This window comes from Phaethon aethereus (genome assembly GCF_964289735.1).
Source record: "Phaethon aethereus genome assembly, chromosome: Z".
Taxonomy (NCBI): domain Eukaryota; kingdom Metazoa; phylum Chordata; class Aves; order Phaethontiformes; family Phaethontidae; genus Phaethon; species Phaethon aethereus.
The window spans coordinates 55,508,655-55,527,566 of NC_138577.1; positions in this window are offsets into that span (position 1 = coordinate 55,508,655).

Below are 18,912 nucleotides of genomic sequence, written 5' to 3' on the forward strand. Positions count from 1 at the left end.
GAAACCTCTTCAAGCAGATTAAGGCTCTGGTAGACAACCATGGGGGTAAAGACACAGCGACAGTGCAGAGCCCCAGCGGTGAGACTTGCAGATTGCTGGGGTGGCAAACTTGGAGACCTCAAGCAGGCAAGTGAGGCTTGCACAGGAGGCATGAGATCTGAGAGATACACCCACAGGGAGCAGTGAGGAGAGGGAGTGCACGGTTTAAGCCTCTCAGTAAAGTCCCACACCTGTGAATGCAAACACCAAAAACCCCTCCTTTGATTCTCACAGTCAGAGGAAGAGATCACTGTGAATTCATTTGTAGACCTCTATCCTTTTAAAAGACATGCTGTTGCTTTGGACCATTAACTCCTGAAATGCTTCAGGTGAGGTCTTCTGAAAAAAAGGTAAAAAAAGATCTGAAGCTGAAAAGCCACACTGAAACTATGCAAAGAGGTTTATTGGTTTTTTCATTGCTCTGGACACGTAAAGTTTCCCAGGGTATCACTCTTAGCAATCATGGTTGAATACAGTGGGAGTGAACAGCAGTGTCTGACAACGGGTTGTCGGAACGCAAAGTATGGGGACCTATTTATGCTGTAGACATGACGCACGAACTCTGTTTACTTATTAACCAAAAATATAAATCCTTCTCTATTTCAGATAGATAGTTTTGGATGTCAAATGAAATCTTGCCTACCTGCTTTTCCTTCACTTGTACTAAGCGGCAAGACTTCCTGCTTTAAAGGGTAGTGGTACACCACATCGTAGATGGGGAACTGAAGTGGCTGACAGCATTTGCGCAGGGCCACAAAAACAGTCTGTGAGGGACACCACAGTTTTGTGCCTTTCCAGGGTGTTAGACCACAGTTACCCAAGTGAGTTCTGGTCCAGATCCCAGCTGTGAGTAAATACTACCCCTAACTCATTCACACAGGACATTTTCTACATTTCAGTGAGAAATATTACATTTCTTACCATTCTTTCAGTCTGTTGGGATGCCATCATCTTGTTTCTTCACTTTGCTGCATGACCTCAATATCATGAGTAGTCAATGGAATTTAGTGAAAAAAGAACTATATTGCCCACTATTAGACATTCTTTCTGGCTGCCAGATTGCTTTCTCCTGCATTCCTGCTCCCCTGCCCTGGCAATAGAAACTTTGGCAATTGGCTGGAAACATTTGGAGCCAGAGTTGGTCCATCACGTCGCTCATCCTTTTCAACACAAAGTTTGAACATTCCTGAAGTGTCAGGAATAGCTTTGTCTCAGGCTTTTTGTGAAGATAGTTAGATGTTGCTTTCATACAGGTTGAAACGTTCTGATCAAGCCTCTGTATTCACCAGACCCTTGAAAAGGCATTAGACATGAAACAGAAAGTATCATAGAGGTAAGTTATTAAGATACTGCCTGCCTCTCAGCCAGCCTTTCCTTACCTTCATGCTCTCACCTGTTCCTCTGTGGTGCCCAAAATGTGCAAGATCACGTTCCTCAGCTACCTCATCTGTGAATCAGAAAGTCTTAAGTCCAACATTTTTGCTAAGGGTACTAACTACTGAGCACTAGCAGCCTCAGGGAGAAAAGAACTTTTTCTCATAGAGCATCAGTCTGTGTTTGTAGAGGTAGCTTGGAAGATGCAAACGTAATCTGAAGGCATACTTCAACCACAGAATCTTTTTTTATCCAAGGATTCTGAGTGGGATTTTTAGTTTGTTATTGCTACACAGTGTAGAAGGCACACAGTATCAGCTGTGACAGCTTTCACATGCAGAGTGAAAACGTTCAACTCTGCACCTTGCTCATCGGAAAAACAAGAGAGGGAATTCTCAGAGCAAGGCAGAGGGAGAGTCTCTTCATATTGGTTTGGATAACACGTTTTTCTTCCATTTTACTGTTGAGAGACACATAGATGCGATGTTTATCATGACAGCAATGGTGTTTATCTTACCAGGATTATGTTGAAGCAAGTTTAATTGTATTAGCATAAAACATATCACTGTTAGGAGTGATGCAATGTGTTTAGCATCAATATAAAGGTTGCTAAGTTTTATGCTTTCAGCTGGAATTAGAGCAGCAACAGGACACTAGAACATATGGAACACATTTTAGGTTTTATGTTTGTGTCTCTCAAGGATTAGTACATTTTCAAAGATTCTTTATGTGCTATACCATGGGCAGTTATAGTTTGTGTGTAACAACATTGCTGTTCTGTTCCCCATCTCCCCATTTAAACCTGAACCCAAGTGTTTGGGAATCCTTTAGAGGCTCAACAGCTGGTCCTAGGTTATAAAGATTATTCTATATCTGCTGCTTGACAGATTTTAAAAGTAGCACAACGTACACAGCAGAGCCATCAGCATGATAGATTGGATATAAGAGTTGCCAATTTCCCCATCATCTGTATCTATCGATGTGTATCAGATCTGCCAAGGTAAAAACTGTGGAAGGAATCTAGATTTTATATCTGCCTGTTAGGGATGCCTTGATTAGTTACAGCCTTCACTGCTGAAGTGTTGTAATGTCAGGAAGACAAAATTCTTCTCGCTCTAGACAGTGTAACTGACTATCAGAAGATATGAGGTGTCCAATTCACAGAATCACAGAATGACAGAATCATTGAGGTTGGAAAAGACCTTTAAGATCCTCAAGTCCAACCATCAACCCAACCATGCCCACTAAACCATGTTCCGAAGTGCCACATCCACAGGTTTTTTGAACACTTCCAGTAATGGTGACTACACCACTTCCCTGGGCAGCCTGTTCCAATGCTTGATCACTCTCTCCATAAAGAAATTTTTCCCAATATCTAATGAGACCTCACTTCTGGTCCAGGCCTTTTGAAACCCCCTGCTTTCTTAATGGTCCATTTTTTTCATCCCTCAAGTCCAATCTTCTTTATTATTTAACAGAAGTGCTCTTCTTTACAAATTAACAACATGCACACAAACCTGAAGCAGACACTATGTCTGAGTCACACCTGTGCAGTGGGATATGTCACTCCCCCCCCAAACACACACACACTAGGATTTGAAAAGATGGGTTCCACTGCCTGATAATCATGGACCGTATTGAAATGTCATCTATAGCCTTCAACCTACATTTTCCCTAGAAGCAAGACAAAAATGAAAGCCTTGAACAGTGTGAGAGAAACATTGCACTATGGACTTAGATACAAACAACAAGATAGCTACTCTTCATAGTGTCATCATACCTGCCTAGGGTAGCCTTGCCATCTTTCTGCAACAAGGATTTGATCCTGAACCTTTGAAATACAGTTCCATTTTCCCTCTTTGAATGCTTATTTCATTGGAAGAAGATGTGACCTTTGAGAATGAGAGCACAAGGCACCAGGGTTTGAGATGAGGAAAGAATAAAGCAACACCACTGATACAGTAGATGCAGTCACGTCAGAGCAGCAATGGGTCAACCATCTCCTGTTGTTATCTCTACATGCACACCAAGACTGGATGCTTTTCTGGGGCATATGTCTTACTCTGATGCTAATTACTGCACTCAGCTTTGGGGTAAGCTAATGAAATAATATGGAACTATAGAAAGTCAACCACATTTGCTCTCCTCCTGTAATTTTTTTTCCACTTTCAACTCCAGAAATCTGTGAGCATCCAGTTATTCTTCCAGAGATTAAACTGTAAACTGGTGAGATTGTTGTAGAGACCTATCTGCAGGACGCCAAATTTGTCAAAGCTGCATGTAGTATTTCTGGAGATTGGTGTAGATATGATTTCATTGAGTAATTAGAGACATTGCAGAAGAGTGAATTTTAGAATTTCCCTCTGGCATGTTCCTCCACACAGGCAAAAACTCCATTCTCAATGGGCTTTTTCTGGAAGCATATGGCTAAAATAGGGAAAGAGAGCAATTTAGAATTTAAAGCTGAGAAAATCTCCCAGCGTCCTTTATAGAAGGGATAGAAAATCAAGCATATTCTTTAGTGCAGGATCTGTTCGGAATATTTTCCCTTGTAGAAATGTACAGCTTTGGAAGCTGAAGCTTTGAAACTGGAAAAAACTTATCAGAAAGCCAGAATATTTCAACAGAGAAATGTTGCTCATAGATTTTGTAATCTATTTACCTCCTTCTCCAATAATACTGCCTACTCTAGGCTTTGTGGCCAGAGTATACCATTACCCAGTTCTCTTCCCTTTTTTTAAACCTAGTCTTTAAAAATATCTTCATCGCTTCTCAAATAGGTTGCAAATTGCTGCAGAGCGACAAGAGGAAGAGGACAAGCATTTAGCCTTTTCTTGAGCTTTTGTTATTCTAGCTGTGATGTTCTCCTTTGTTTCACATCTCTCCTATTTTTGTCATATTCAACTGTAGCTGGAGAAAGCCAGTGAGAAAAAGAGGAAGCTGTAGTCTCATCACAAAGTCTGAAAAATTCTGCAAGTTCTTACTTCTGCTCTAATAAGACAACCAAATAACTCATTCTCCTTACAAATCCAGCCTAAAAGGACAGCAGATTAGATACTGGTTTATCCTGTGGAGGAGCTTGGCCATGGACCCTGAGTTCAGAGTCCCAGACCTTCTCTCTCTTTTACAGCTCCCTTTCCACCACTGAATGGCAAGTTCTGTAAAAGCCACAAAATTCCAAGCTATATGTAGCATAGAGCAGCTGTTTGTCCCAAAATCCCACTGAGCTGACTACAGCAATACACAAATTACAAGCTTTACCTAGTTGCAGATAACCTACCAAGTCATTTCTGGCTTTGAGCTATGACAGACAGTGGGGTTCACTCTTGCAGCTTCCTGCGCTTGACTCAGCTCTATTTTTGAGCCCTGTTTTTCTTTTGGGGCCTTTGGTTCAGAAATGCCTGGGCTCAGAAAAGGCAAAGGGAAAAGGGGTCCTGACTTGACATTATCGTTATGATTTTATCTTTACATGTAAGCATACAGCACTGTCCGATAGACAATAGACACCTACTTATCTTGTTTATGAATTCAAAATTATGCATAAAAGTCCCTCCTGAAACCTAGAGATGGGGTGAACAGGGAGTGTGAGCTCCTATGTAGTTACATACCTATGCCTTTTTTTTCCTTATTTGGTATTGTATAAGACCCTAACTATCATTGAAAAAGATAATGAAGGCTTCCACGTTTCTGACAATGGCAGTTGTCTAAGCAACTACCTCACAACAACAAAGTGGAACCAAGTTCACAACACAAAGTGGAACGGACCCTAACCACCATTAGCTACTTGAGCTTTGGTTGTGGAGTCCCACTGACTTAATCAAAATTTTGACTTGCAAGTGGTTGTGTTATTTTTGATGGGCATCTCCACACAGCTCAGTGGAGGATGGGCAGAGATCCCAATTTGTCTGAGGATCAATCTAATTGAGCTGAAAAGACCACAACGCTCAATGCCATACAGACTGAAAAGGCTGGGTACTGAAGCAGTAATGGCCAAATTTGTCTGGTGTTATTATGAGCCCCTAAACTCCATACCCTCATGGGTCCTGATGTTTCCAGATGTTAGACTAGGACGTTTGGAATGGTCTAGCTGTCCCTGTCCTCACCTTTACCACTCTTCAGACATTCATTCTGGTGATTTCATTGCTAAATTTTGACAAAATGAACCCGTTTAACCAGACTAAGCACCTCTCTGTAACTAACCTTTGCTTCTCACCCACTAAAAGCTCCAAGAACACTCAGAACAGCAACAGGACTTCCATCACACCTATTTCAGGACCAGCACAAAAGCCTTCCTGACAGACCTGAGGACCTGGAGGCATATTTCAATCTTACATTGCTCAGCCTCCTGTCCGTTCATGCACCCTGGGTTGCATAATGTTTAAAAAGCCAACTAGGCAGCAATGGGAAAACATTTCTGTGGCTGAGCTGTGGCTTTTGCTCCAAAAATACACTGAGCAGCTCTGTGCCGCAGGCATGCAAATGAGCAAGGGCTTGGTTTGCATTTCACATTCAGAGATACACTTGATGCATTTTCACCTGTCACCCCCATCAAGATGTTACTCTCTGCAGGAACGAAGTCCAACAAGTCAATGATTTGCATTTTAAGAGCAATAAACTCTTCTTATGTGCAGTACTTAACAAGTACCTCTTGTACCGGGGAAGGCCAAGCCAGCCTGGCAGGCGCTGGCATGGTGACTGCTTTTTGGGAGCTGGCACTTCTGCTAGTGCTTCTCAGTGTGCTGGAGGTATCGGCTCAGGAGATGCACTGCCCCAAGCCAGCCACCAAGGGGTGTGAAGGTGGGTGCTGCAAGCCGGTAAGCAGAAACACAAGCCATGGAAAAGTCACTTCTCTTCTTTGTGGCTTGGTTATAAGAAGAACAGAAAATTATTTCCTGTTCTTCAGTTTGCACGACTAGCGCCTTGCTTTGCCGGTATCTACACTTTCTTTTCCACAGCCGTTTGAAAACAGGGGGATGACCGCTTCTTGACAGAGCTGTGTGGTGACTACCTGACACTAAGAATTGCTACTGTTTTGATATATCTCCATGGCTTCATACCTAACTGCCCCACAGCAGAGCGGAAGGGAACTGTGTAGACAGCAGATCAAGTCCTGCATATCTGACAGTAAGAACCTGCACCGGCTCCACTTAGATGTAATTGAGACAAGACTGTCAGGCTTTCATTGTGTGAGCAGAAAGTGCAAAATCTGAACAAAAGAGGAAAATCAAATTATTTGTCTATGGTTATATAAAAAAGCTGCAGTACATCCCGAACACCATTGTTCAAGTTAATACTCCAATAATTTTCCCACAGGACCATCCTTCCCCCAGCAAACAGCTTCCACAGAGCTCACACCATGCACACAAGGATATTTATCACCAGAGAGGATAATAAAACACTCAGAGGAAGGCTGAAATCCAGACTCGATTACAAGCAAAACCAACAGCTCTTAACAACGAATGCTGGATACCTTGCATCGCGTTATCACAGTGCACACTGGATAGCTTTTCCCTAAAAGAAAAGCTTGTGGCCACACTGGGATTTGAGATGGAAAATGGTGGAAACACTGGCTCATTATTTACCTTCTACTCTACATTATTTCTGTGTAAACCAGACGTTTGTACCAGTTAAGCGTGGTTAACTAGTCCGAACTAGTTAATTCGGACTAAATTCACTAATTCTAAATTCACTAATTCTAAATTCACTAGTCTGAACCTAAATGGGCACAAACCCACTAAGCACTGCACTTAGTCTATTACCCCTCTTCGGGAAGCCTACATCTAGTCAAATCTATAGATACAGGGGATACAGCAATGCCACTACATAAAAGACTGGACAAGTACCACAGGTGAAGTCACATCTGCATATTTTAGGGCCACCTGCCTCTACAGCAAACCTGACTATACTCATTCTACACACGACTTGGTCTCCTCTGGATCCCAACCACTTTTGCTACCATTTGGCATAACCTGTCTGATTTCTTTTCTGTATGTTCAAACAGTCTGAAGTAACATGAGACAGGTTACAGCCCTCCGCCGTGGTGTTTCTCTAGCAAAATATAAGGGTGTGCATAACATGGGTTTTGATGTAACATGGAGGCTCTTTGGGGTGTTATAAGACCTTCTGGAATGGTATTACAAGACCTCATAAAGCAGAGGGATCCTAACCACACTGGAGTCAGCTGAGGCATCCCAAAACAGGGAGAGGAAGTAAACTAGCAGTTGGAGGACAGACAGTCAGGTCTCAAGCTTATTGACTCTGCAGATTTGTATTATAAAGCACTCCTAATATTTCTTTCAATGAGCAGACAGAGGATCAGGTGAGTACAGAGGTGCAAGTTCCTTGGAGATACAGCACATTATGCGGGAATGCTGACAGGACATTTGCTTCAAGGTGTCATGGAGGAAGCTCTCAGTGAAGAAATATGTCTCATCAACCTGGAAACAAGGTCATCAGTTTGAAGCATATTGGTCAAGGTTGTTTTACAAGCACTGACGTGCAAGGGGAAGTAACAGTTCAGGACAGGTATGAGGTCTCACCCTCACTGAAGTCAATTAATAAAGTCACTATAGTGCTAGGCCTGTTTACGGCAGCCAGAAATCCAGTCCCCGACTTTCAGGCAAATCTCTGCAGTGGGAGAAGATGGGGAAAGAGGAAACGGATCACAAAATTACATGATATAACATATTTCCTCTAAATGTTTCAACATGGAAAGACCGGTAAAGTTTTCCATGAGGTATTAGTAAGTCTCTCAGTGAATAACCAAGGGAGCAGAAGCAAAATTAAATCATGCCAGGGGCAACCAACAGGTTTTTAATTGTGGTTGGTTTTTTTTTTTTTTTTAATTCCACTCTCTCATTTCACTCTGTATTAGGTAATTCGTTATCTAATTTAAAGCAGGTATTGCACGTTAGAGTCTCCACACTTTGCAGCTGGCATGTTTAGACCATCTCCTTCATGCAATCTCTTATTTTGGCTGCCTGTGTTGTTTTGGCTGCCGGAGTAGAAAACCTTTGCCTCTGACTTTCAGAAAATCTGGATCCCTATTTCCCCTTGAAGCCAGTTGGAGCAGCTGGTGCGCTGACTGTGTAAGGAAGAGGACAGAAGCCCTCAGAACCACAGATACCTTTGGGAAAAGTGTCTGAAAATGTTTTAGGTACAATTTTCAAAGTGTCAAAGAAAGTTTTTAATTTTGCAAGTGACTTACCTTACAAATGTCATGAAAAAATACCTGTCTGGACTACACCGTACCTTCCTCTTCTGCAAAGCTGGAGATGTTTCCTCTTGACTAAAAGAACAGCTGTAAATGGAGAGTGAATTGGAAGGTCATGTAAATTAAACTCCCTTCACTCGCTCTCTCTTTTAGGACTACCTCCACCTATGGCAGGGAGCCGAAGTAGGTGTAACTCATGTGGGACCCGATCCAGTTCTCATGAAGTCAGTAAAAGTCTTTTCCACTGACTTTTATAGGCATTGGATCCAGTGCACAGTGAGGAGCTGGAAGGTGTAGGTTAAAATATCCCCCTTGTTTCTTTTTACACATACACAGTAATTCCCTCGCCTCTAGCTTGTTTCAGTAACGCTTCATGTTTTTTTCATCCAGGCTCTTTTGTATGCAGGATCTGTGGGGTTACTACTCTGAGGCGAGAGCAAGGCTTTGAAAGTCTGTACATCTGGGGTTTAAGACTTGCTGTTAGGTACCATTTGCCTGGTTTTCATGTTGGAGCTTTTATCCAATCTCATCCTGTCAGAGTTAGGAATCTTACTTATTTTGGGGAGGTGAGACCTCTCTCCTTTTGCCCCAAGCCAAGCAGAAAACCATTGCTACTAGGAGGTGCGACTCCCAGATGTCTCTTAAGACCTGAGACTTTTAAGTCTTATCTTGCTCCCTGTTTCTGCAAATCACTTGGTGCAGAGCCCTAATGAAATCCTTCCTTGCACTTCCCCCTTGACAAAAATTGCCATGCTGTTTGGTTTATTTAGACATGTATTTATAGAGTGTGACAGAACTGAGATAATGATAATAATCAGGTTTGACACAGCATGAGCAGCAAATTTGCAGAAGAAAGGAGTGGCTTCATCTGAGTTTCATCTCAAGTTTACCCAGAGCCAGGGAAACTGCAGTATAAGGTTCTTTCTGCCTCATGACCAGCAGGACCTGCTACAAGCTTGTAATAACTCCCCCCTCAAAGTGAGCTGACTAAGAGCATGTTTGTTTAGGTGCCTGTGGCTACGAGTTAGAAACTAAGATGTAAACTGCAAAAAATCAAGTCATTTAAGGGGAGAGAGGGGAGCATGGGTAGTTTTTATGGGATTAAATTGTTTCCACTGAGATCAATAGGACTTATTGCTGAAAAACCTGTGGGGGAGATAGTCTGTCACTCAGGGGAGCGACACTCTCTTTAGTGACTCTCTGGGGAGCAGTCCTGATAGCAAGAGGATCACAGAGGGCAGTGACCGTTCACAGGTAGCACACCAAGCTGCCCTTACATTTCTCAAATCAGAGAGTGAATTCAGGGGAGGAAAATTCAACAGGACCTGGGAGCTGCTGAGCAGCTGAGAGGTCAAGTCCTTCCTCCGCATCAGAGGGCAGTTTCCAGGCCCTTCCCTTGCAGTCTCTGCAAGACCAGGCTGGAAGTGGCTCAGTCTGCCTCCAGATGAACCCAGCAGTCATGAACCAAGAGAGAAACAAAGGCAAGGAAATGTAGGCTCCTCACTTGTGCTTAGGAGCCTGCCTGATTTTCCAAAGGATGGGTCTGTGAGTAGCTTTATGGGAATACTGCTTTTGATTAAAGAACAAATCTTCTCTGTGTTGCAATCTTTGCTCCATTGCAAAGACCACATGCTCAAAAATCAGATGCAGGTCCCTCTCTTCCTCCTCCCCCAAAAAATCAGTTGATAGCCTTAAAACTTAGGAACTCCTATTGGTGTGTTTGGTTTGTTTTGGGTTTTTTTTTTGTGAAAGAGGCTCTGTAAACTAATAGAAGAAATGAAGATGTCTTTAGAGAGTCCTACAGCTGTGTGTTCTGGATCCATGTATTATGAGTTCAGCCTGCATTAGCGTAGCAGCGCTGGGGACAGAGGCAAGTTGGGAATGAGGCAAATGTTTTATAACTGTTTGCCAGGCTGAATCACTGACGTATTTCACAGTAAATCCTTGATGCAGCAAAGTTGCCAGGCAGTATGATCTGGGTGACATTGAAACCATTTACAAATTCAGTTTGCATTTAGTGAGTGTTTTCTTAGCCCAAAATATTTTCTTCTTCTTGAGATGATTACTTCTTCCCCTCCCCCCAGTCCCCAGGACTTTACAGAATAAATTGTATTATTCTAGGAAAAACAGTCTGTGGCACTTGGACATTTTTAAACAAAGTTTGGGAACTTTGATTTAAGCATTTTTGTTTCAACTTGGGCCACTTTTAAATGAAAAATGCTTATCTGAAGCAGTACTAAGTAACCAAAACAAAACCATTTCGTTCAGCATCACACAGTATTCAAATTAAGCCAAATTAATCCATTTCTTTTCTCCCCACACTGCCCATCCAAACACTGAAGAATTTCCCTTCTGGCTCAGCTGGCACATAATTTTCCCCTTGATATCTTTGTTAACTCATTAAACTGAAAAAAATCTCTGAAATCAGTCAGATTTCTAAGTTTATAACAGATTGACATGGAGGATTGGCACCTCCACTCTCCTCCCCACCACTCCCAGCCAAGCTGTTTGACCACAGCAGGTTGGAGGGAAAGCAAATATTGCAAGATGAATAGAAAAAACATTGAAAAAGAGCGTGGTCAACACATAACGGAATCACCATCCTCACCAAAGAATGTGTATGTTTGCATATGCATCTCCCTCTCCGTAATTTTTTTTCTCTGTGATTATATGCTACTTTCAATGCCATCCTTCAAAGCCACATACTTTAATATGATTCAGGCCCACAATCCTTGGGGGTGGAAGGAGGGAGTACAGTGTGACGACAGAGAGTCAAGACTGATGGAAGGCAAAGCACCAGCCCCAGGTAGAGGTCCAGCTCCATCCAAGATGGGATAACTTAGAAAGAAAGATAACTTAGAAAGAACTTAGAAAGTTTTGGAATCGCAAGCAGAAAATACTATGTATGTGCTTCATGCAGAAAAAATGGGCTATGAAAAACACACAAGGACAAAGTAAAGCCCCCAAAGACCTGTTTGGAAAGGTCAGCTGAATTCAGAGCAATTCAGGGCCAGAGCCTCATCGAGGAAGCGAGGCTGAGGTTTGCCAGGTTACACCCTCCAGAGTAAAAGGAGAAGAGTAGAGAGTGCCAGAGAGGCAGAGAAGGAGAGAGGAAAGCAGGAACAGGACGCCAAGTGCTTTGCAAATCAGCAAGCCTCAGTGGAGTTACGTCAGTGGAGAGACTAGCCCATCAGCTAACCCAAGGCACATGTCTCAGAGTAGCAAGCTTCCGTCTGTGCCTCAGACACCAAACTGAGCAAGCCTGCAGAAAAGGACAAATCTGGGCGTTTATATGGGTGAAATCCCCCTGCAAATTTCCTCTGACTAATCGGATTGGTCCAAACTTCCCATGCCTTGTTGTTCCTTAACAATTTACCTTAAAAATTGTCTTATCTTTTCTCCTCTGCCCCAAACCCACCTGTATTGAGGCATACCAGACCCACAGGGTTCCCTGCAGCTCCTCACAGCTCTACAGGCTCCCAAGGCAATGGGATGCTCAGAAAGCAAGGTTATGTGTGGGACCACCTGACTGGAACAGACGCCCATCACACGGGGCAGCTCACACTGGTGTCACAGCACAGGGAGAGTTTCTGCTCATCTCAGGTCACACCACTGGGAAGCTACATGTTTCCCGGAGGCACCAAAGTGCACTGCTGAGGGACCTGAGGCTGGACCCAGCACGGTTCCCAGGGCTTCAGGGGAGAGCTTGGCGTGGCATAGGGCTGAGCCTTTGTAGAACAGTACCTACACAGCACATTGCAACACCATCTCATTTCTCTGCCCCTGTAGGCTTCCTCCATGTGTGTGTATGTGCAATCCATTCAGGTGCACAGAAGTGCCATTTTCTAGCTCAAATGTGTGCCATGGTCCTCCACTTTCAGTTCTAACAATGTCAAAGAAATGGAAGGAAAAGGACATGAATTTTGAGGAACAAAAGATTTTAAAAGTACATTCCAACCGCATCACTGATTTTTTTGACTGTTTGTTTGTTTCTGAGGATATGCCAGAAATCAAACAACTGCTTCCCACATAACCCTGTTAAGGCTGGAAAGTATTATCATCTCCTGTGTGCACTGGGAATTAAGGCACAAAGAAAGATATTGATTGATTTGCCCTGGACCACTGAGCCTTGGAGACAGGAAGATCGGATCTCCACCTTCTCTCTATTCCATCAAGAACAGTGTTCCACTGGAGGCTACTGCCCTTCCATTTCACGTGGTTCATACTAGGGAGTCAACTCATCCCATTGCTACGCTGCCTGCTGTGCGCATGTGCAAGTGTAACACCCCATTCTTTAATCCTAGATCATGCCCCAAGGTCTGGCTTCTGTGGCATAGAAACCATATTTTCTTAACCAGACCTTCATGGGATTTTTTCAGGTATTTGTAAACCAGAGTAAGGTCACCTTACAGCATTTTTTCTTGATAAGACATGGATTTGCTCTTGAAACCTTTCCAGGTAGCCATCATATGTTAAATGAGCTTAATAATAATTCTCTTATCCTTCTGAGACACTCACCCAAATACTCAGACTGAAATTCAACCACAAGTTGCAACCTTTATCCTTTTGCAGGTATTAAAACAATCTCATGGGACTTCTGTGTCAGTGAACTTTTTAACATTCTCCTAAGATAACTTATTTCACTAGAGTTTCAAAGGTATTTCTGCTTTCCTTTGTGTTTTGTTTTGCTTGTATTTCCTCCATGTCATCCTTATTCCCCCTTCCCCCATGCTTTTCTTACATACTGTAATGATTCATAACAGCAAAATGCTGTTTGGATGCAGCTCACCCCTAGTCACTGCTAACAATCTCGTTTCAAGCATTCATATATGTGTAGGACCCACACTGGCTGTGAACATCGGGGTAAATTGTCCCATTCGTTTGCAGTGTATCTGGTAGGTAGACCTTGGGTGTTTTGCATGGATCCTCATTAAGCTGTGTTTGCGCTCAGACCATTTTCACTCTGTCATTCAGGTAGCAATGCCTGAAGTGGGGATCAACTATACAAATACACAGGTGCTCCGTATCAGTATGCTGGAAGCTGTCCTTGTTATACTGTGTCTTTATGATGGGGTTGTGTAAATGTCTCTTTGTTGGTAAAACAATCACACTTCTAACTAGCATGGATTAATGCATAGAAAACTGTGCATAAGCCATGTAGTTATATATGTCTCCAGAAAAGCCTGTCTGTTTACTCAAACACAGAGAGACATCCAGTCACCTCTGCAAGCATCTTCTCATGACAGAAGTAATTTTCAGTGATCGTTGAAAGAAAGTTAAATAAACACTACATTCCATGAGTCCATAGTGTGTCGGAGTGTTTCGTTCATTTCTGCTGCTTATTATTCTTTCTGTAAGTTTTGCTTGCCTAAAACTGAATGGAAACACCATCAACAAAACTGGGGTGTTTCTCACACAATAGACAGGTGAAAGAAGTGGAAAAACCTTCCAACAAAGGAAAAATTTCTTTAGGTGAACAAGCACATTCACAAACGTGTGTGCACACACACGTGAGGACGTGCATGCTCACACTAACTCCCAGAGGAGCATTTCTCTAGAAAGCATGTTAAGAATGGACAAGAGGTAGGCCAGTGAAAGTATCTGTCATTATTATGTATATCTACAGTTCCCCACTTCTTCAATAATATACTTAAACATGCAAACAGACAATGTTTGTAACATTTTTATGTCACAGACTACATAGAGACAGTGGAAAACATAAGAAGGTAAAGTAAGGCACCTGGGTAGGGAACAAATCATGGTAGGGAACCACCATCATTGCCCAAATGTTTTATTCACTGAACAACATTAGCCTGCTGTCTAAGAAATGAGATCATTTCTCACTCCACCTTTCTCTCCTTTAAGGCTCTTAGAAACTTTGTGTAAATACGAATTCTGAAATCTCAGGGACTGCCAAATATTTATTTGCTGGTACTTGCCCTTGCAGATGGTTGTCCCATCACCTATATAAATGAGAAGCCTATTACAGAAAATGTGGCAGATATAGCTACATTTCAAGTTCCTCCAGCTGCAACACTCCCACAAAGGCTATATTAGGCCACCCACCCATCCTTAGAAGTGGTAAGTAATCTAGTTAAACAGAAGTGTGCAGTATTCAAGAATTTTCAGTCTTGGAAGAAAGAAGCAGTTCAGTTAAGAAACTGTAGCTGCCCCCTCCTGTTTTTATTTCAGAAGCTTATTACTTTTTTGATCATGCATTTCTGGAGTTTTTCATCTTGCTTGTTACCAATCTCATGTTTCATACTCGGCTGTACCAATATATCACACTGAAAAAGTGACTAGCAGACCCAGCAGGAGTAAAATGGTAGGGAAAAAGAAGAGAAAGGTCTTGGGCAACAGGACATAGACCTGGTCTTGTGGTTGTCGGTACTGAAACACAGTGAATCTGGATTCAACTGCCAAGTCTGACAAAGTGTCTTTAAGTGACCTTGGAGGAGATTGTAAAAGCCTTGAATTGAGATTATAAATAAAGCCAGTCTAGCCAAATAAAGATCTTAATCTCATTGTGCCTCTAGTCCCAATTGCCAAAGCAAAGATACTTTGAACCTGGCTGAAATTTTCAACGGAACACCCGTCAGTTAATGCTGCTTCAACAGAAGTTCATTGATGCAAATAAAGAGCTGTAAACTAAGTCCCAAGAAAAGGGTACCTGAAGCTTGCTTCATTACTTAAGGCATGCCCACGAGTTTGCTGAGGGATTAGGCAGGGAACACGGTGTGATTGTGCAGGACTGTTCAGGAGCAGGGTTGTCATGCAGTTTCCAGAACACAAAACCTTGTGTGAGATTGGTGAGGAAAAGAGGAAACACAGGAGGCATGAGCCAGAATCCACTTCTCTGGGGACTAGTTCTCCACTACCATGATGATGACCTCAAATCTCTCCAACCCTTGCTCTTCAGAACCCCTCACATGAGACTTTGCACACTGAAAGTCGTCAGCACCAGCCACTTGCCATGAATGACCCTGAGGGCTGCGCAGGCTGCTCACACGATGTCACACTTCTGCGGTACCCAGAGCAGCTGCAACTGGTTTTCTTGGGTACCTTTGTGATGTTCTTCCATTGCACTGGGATGGCTTTTAATAGGGAGTGGTCAAAGTTTATGTGTCCTCTCCACACAGAGGACTGCAAATAGTAGGCAACACAACACCAAGGGAAAGATCAGCTAAATAACAAATCCATCGCTGTCTCAATGTTACTTGGAAATAAGCAGATAAAAAGCATGAAGCAGGCAAGCATTTTGTTTCTTTTGGCTACCTCCAAACAGCAATATATGTTCTGTGTGGAGTCCCAGGACAGGAAGGCAAGCTGGCAGCCCCTTGTCCTAGATGACACCCAAAAGCAATTGCATGCCACTGTTCATCCACAACAAGTCAAGTGAATAGGGGACAGGTTTCTTCTGTAACTCACTCACTCCTCTTTTTGTATCAACACATGCATCACGGTATTTATCCTGTGAAAATGGCTCATGCCAGGGATTTCCCACTGGTGCAACTTTGTTCCTGGACACAGGTCTGAACTACTGACTGTCAGTGCAGACAGCAAGGGAATGAACATTGATACCTTTCTTGTCCTGGTTTCTGTGGCCTCATCTCCACGCCGCATGATGACAATCAGCTTTTTCATTAACAGATTTGGGGCAAGCAAAACTTGGAGGCCAGATTTTACCTGCGAAGAAGAAGAGAAACCTGGTACGTGTCCCTGCTCAGCAACATCACAGCCCACAGAACAGAGGTGACTTCTACCTTGTCACCGCTTCACTGGGGTGACAATTTAAGTCTTAAAAGTATGTCACATAGAGGCACAAGAATACTCTGCCAACATACTGAGCTAACCAGAAGCAAGCCAGAACCAGAAGCCATATGACTGTGGTTAGTGTGATGCTGTGTCTGTGGCAATAAACACTCTGCAGGCGCAGGCTGGCTTGTGTCCCTGTCCTGAGCACAAGCAGAGCAAAACTATCTGCCTGCAGAAGACCTTGTTGATATACCCTCAGGTAGCGAAGTGAGACTTTAAATCTTTCTGGGTGCTGTAATTGATGCTGAACTCCTGCGTCACAGTGATGAAACTCTCTTATGACCCAGCTGTGGGGAAGGACACAGTGAGGGCAGCTGTCCTGTGCTGTCTCATGACACATGCTTCCTTCCCACAAACTCCAAAGAAAGGCTTTATGGATCATTAGCCACTCAGTCGGGCACTCACACTTTTTGCCCTAGGCTTCATACTTCCAACCTACCAGGACAAAAGATGGTATGCTCCCGGCTGGCAGGCGACCCACTGACTCAGCCAAGATCGTCTTTTCTGTGAAAGAAGATGCACGGCGCACAGCACGTGGTCAGGGCGCTCACGCCCTGTGAGAGCCGGCGTAGCATTGCCCACAGCAGTGCTGGTGCCTGGCACTGCCTTTGACAAAATAAAGGGCTTTGCCCTTCACGCTGAAGAGGCACGTCCACCGACAGCTCCATGGCTCAGGCTCACCACAGCAGGATGTTTGCCATCAGGGTTCTTTTGAGCGGAGTCCTCCGGCTGTCTCTTGAGCCGGGGTGCTAGTCGGTGCGCTGCAAGCACTGGCAGCGTTGTGCCTGCCTCTAGAGGACTTGGCACAGGTTTGTCTGTGCCCTGAGCTGACCTGCAACGTTTACTCCAGGATGCATTTCCTGACCCGTATCTTGCCTGGTACCTCCACTCTTCCTCAGCCACAACCCCCACTGATCCTGCTCCACCTCACTGGCCACCGCTTGTCAGCATCACCACCTGCATCAAGGTGGGTTGTGGTCCCAAGGCCCAATGGCTGCTTGATGGAATGTGTTTGGGAGTGGGGTTCATAAAAGCTGCTGTATATCTGAATGCACTGAGAGAGGGCCACCTCGGCTAAGCTGTGCCTAGCAGAGGTGGAGGCAAGGGCTCTCCTAAGCATGTGGCATCTGTGATTCAGAATCCTGTCCTTCCTGGAAGTGGAGAAGCTTGCCACAGTTTGAGAACAAGCTGATGCTCTCCGCCCAGGAGCTTACAGCTGTAGCAGCTGAAGTGGAGCAGCCTCCCATGGTGGGAGGACTAACTGGACTGAACTAAATGGACTTCTTTTAGCATCCTCTCACTCCAGCTCACTCAAGTCACTACCTTCTTTCCCTGAGGTGGGCAGCTGTGCCCCAGGGTCTGCTCCTCTGGTCCATGCAGCTGCTTAGCTTAGGAAACACGGTTTCACTTGGTTCTCCCAGATCTTTCTTCCACAGCTTGCACCATAGCTTTCGACTCTTCCAGCTTTCACAGGAAATGGTTCTTACTTTTCCCTCATTATGATACTTCCTTCACGGCACTGCTGAAAATCCTGTATTCTGGATGCATTTTCTAAGACCTGCGCTGCATCTCTCACCCTGATGATTTAGGGAAATTGAGGTTGTGCTGACATTGGATCTAAGATGACTGCCACCTTTCCTCAGACCATGGAGTATGGAGCCACAGAGGCAGTGTGGGTGTAGTGAGGGGGAGAGCGGGGACAGAGGAACTGCCTCTCAAAGTGTCCAGGGAATGCCCACTGCACTTGCTATCTGGAGAGACAGTTAACCGAAGAGTAATGCTACCTAAGCATCCTTCTCCCAAAATGCCAGCTGCTCAACTCCAGAAGATAGTTAAACTCACAAGAAGAGCTGGCCCAAACATTTGATTTCCAGCAACTACAGGGAACCAATAGTTCACCCAGTGAATGAAAACGTCATGTGGCAGCATTGACAGAGAAAAAACCTCAAGGCTCAGAGTAACCCTACCGAAACGAGAAGAAATGGAATAGTGGAAGGGGGCAAGAGAAATGTTAGATCCACTTTTTGCATTTTTCAAGCCGAGGATGAGTTTTCAGCTCCAGCCCCACTTCTTGGGCAGGATGGATGCAGATGGCTCACACCATAAAATAAATAAAATTGAAGGTACCCTCCAGCTCAGATAACACAAATTTTGTAGAGGAGATACTGCACAATTTCTCCACAGCCAGATGGGACAAGCCAGAGATTGTACCCAGATTGCCTTGTGCAGTGCTTTAACCACAACACATCCTTCCTCTCTGATTTAAGCCACTTTCCTCTTCTTTTCTGCACCCGGACAAAGCTAGAAATCTATAGCACTGCATACATTGCACAGTGACTTTAACAACAAAACTGATGTTTCCAACCAACGATAAGTAAAAATAAAAGCAAAAAGTGCAATATGAAATTGTGTATTTGAATTGGACTCTTTGCACAGTCCTAGCCTGACTTGGAGACAGCAGGGCAAAGCCC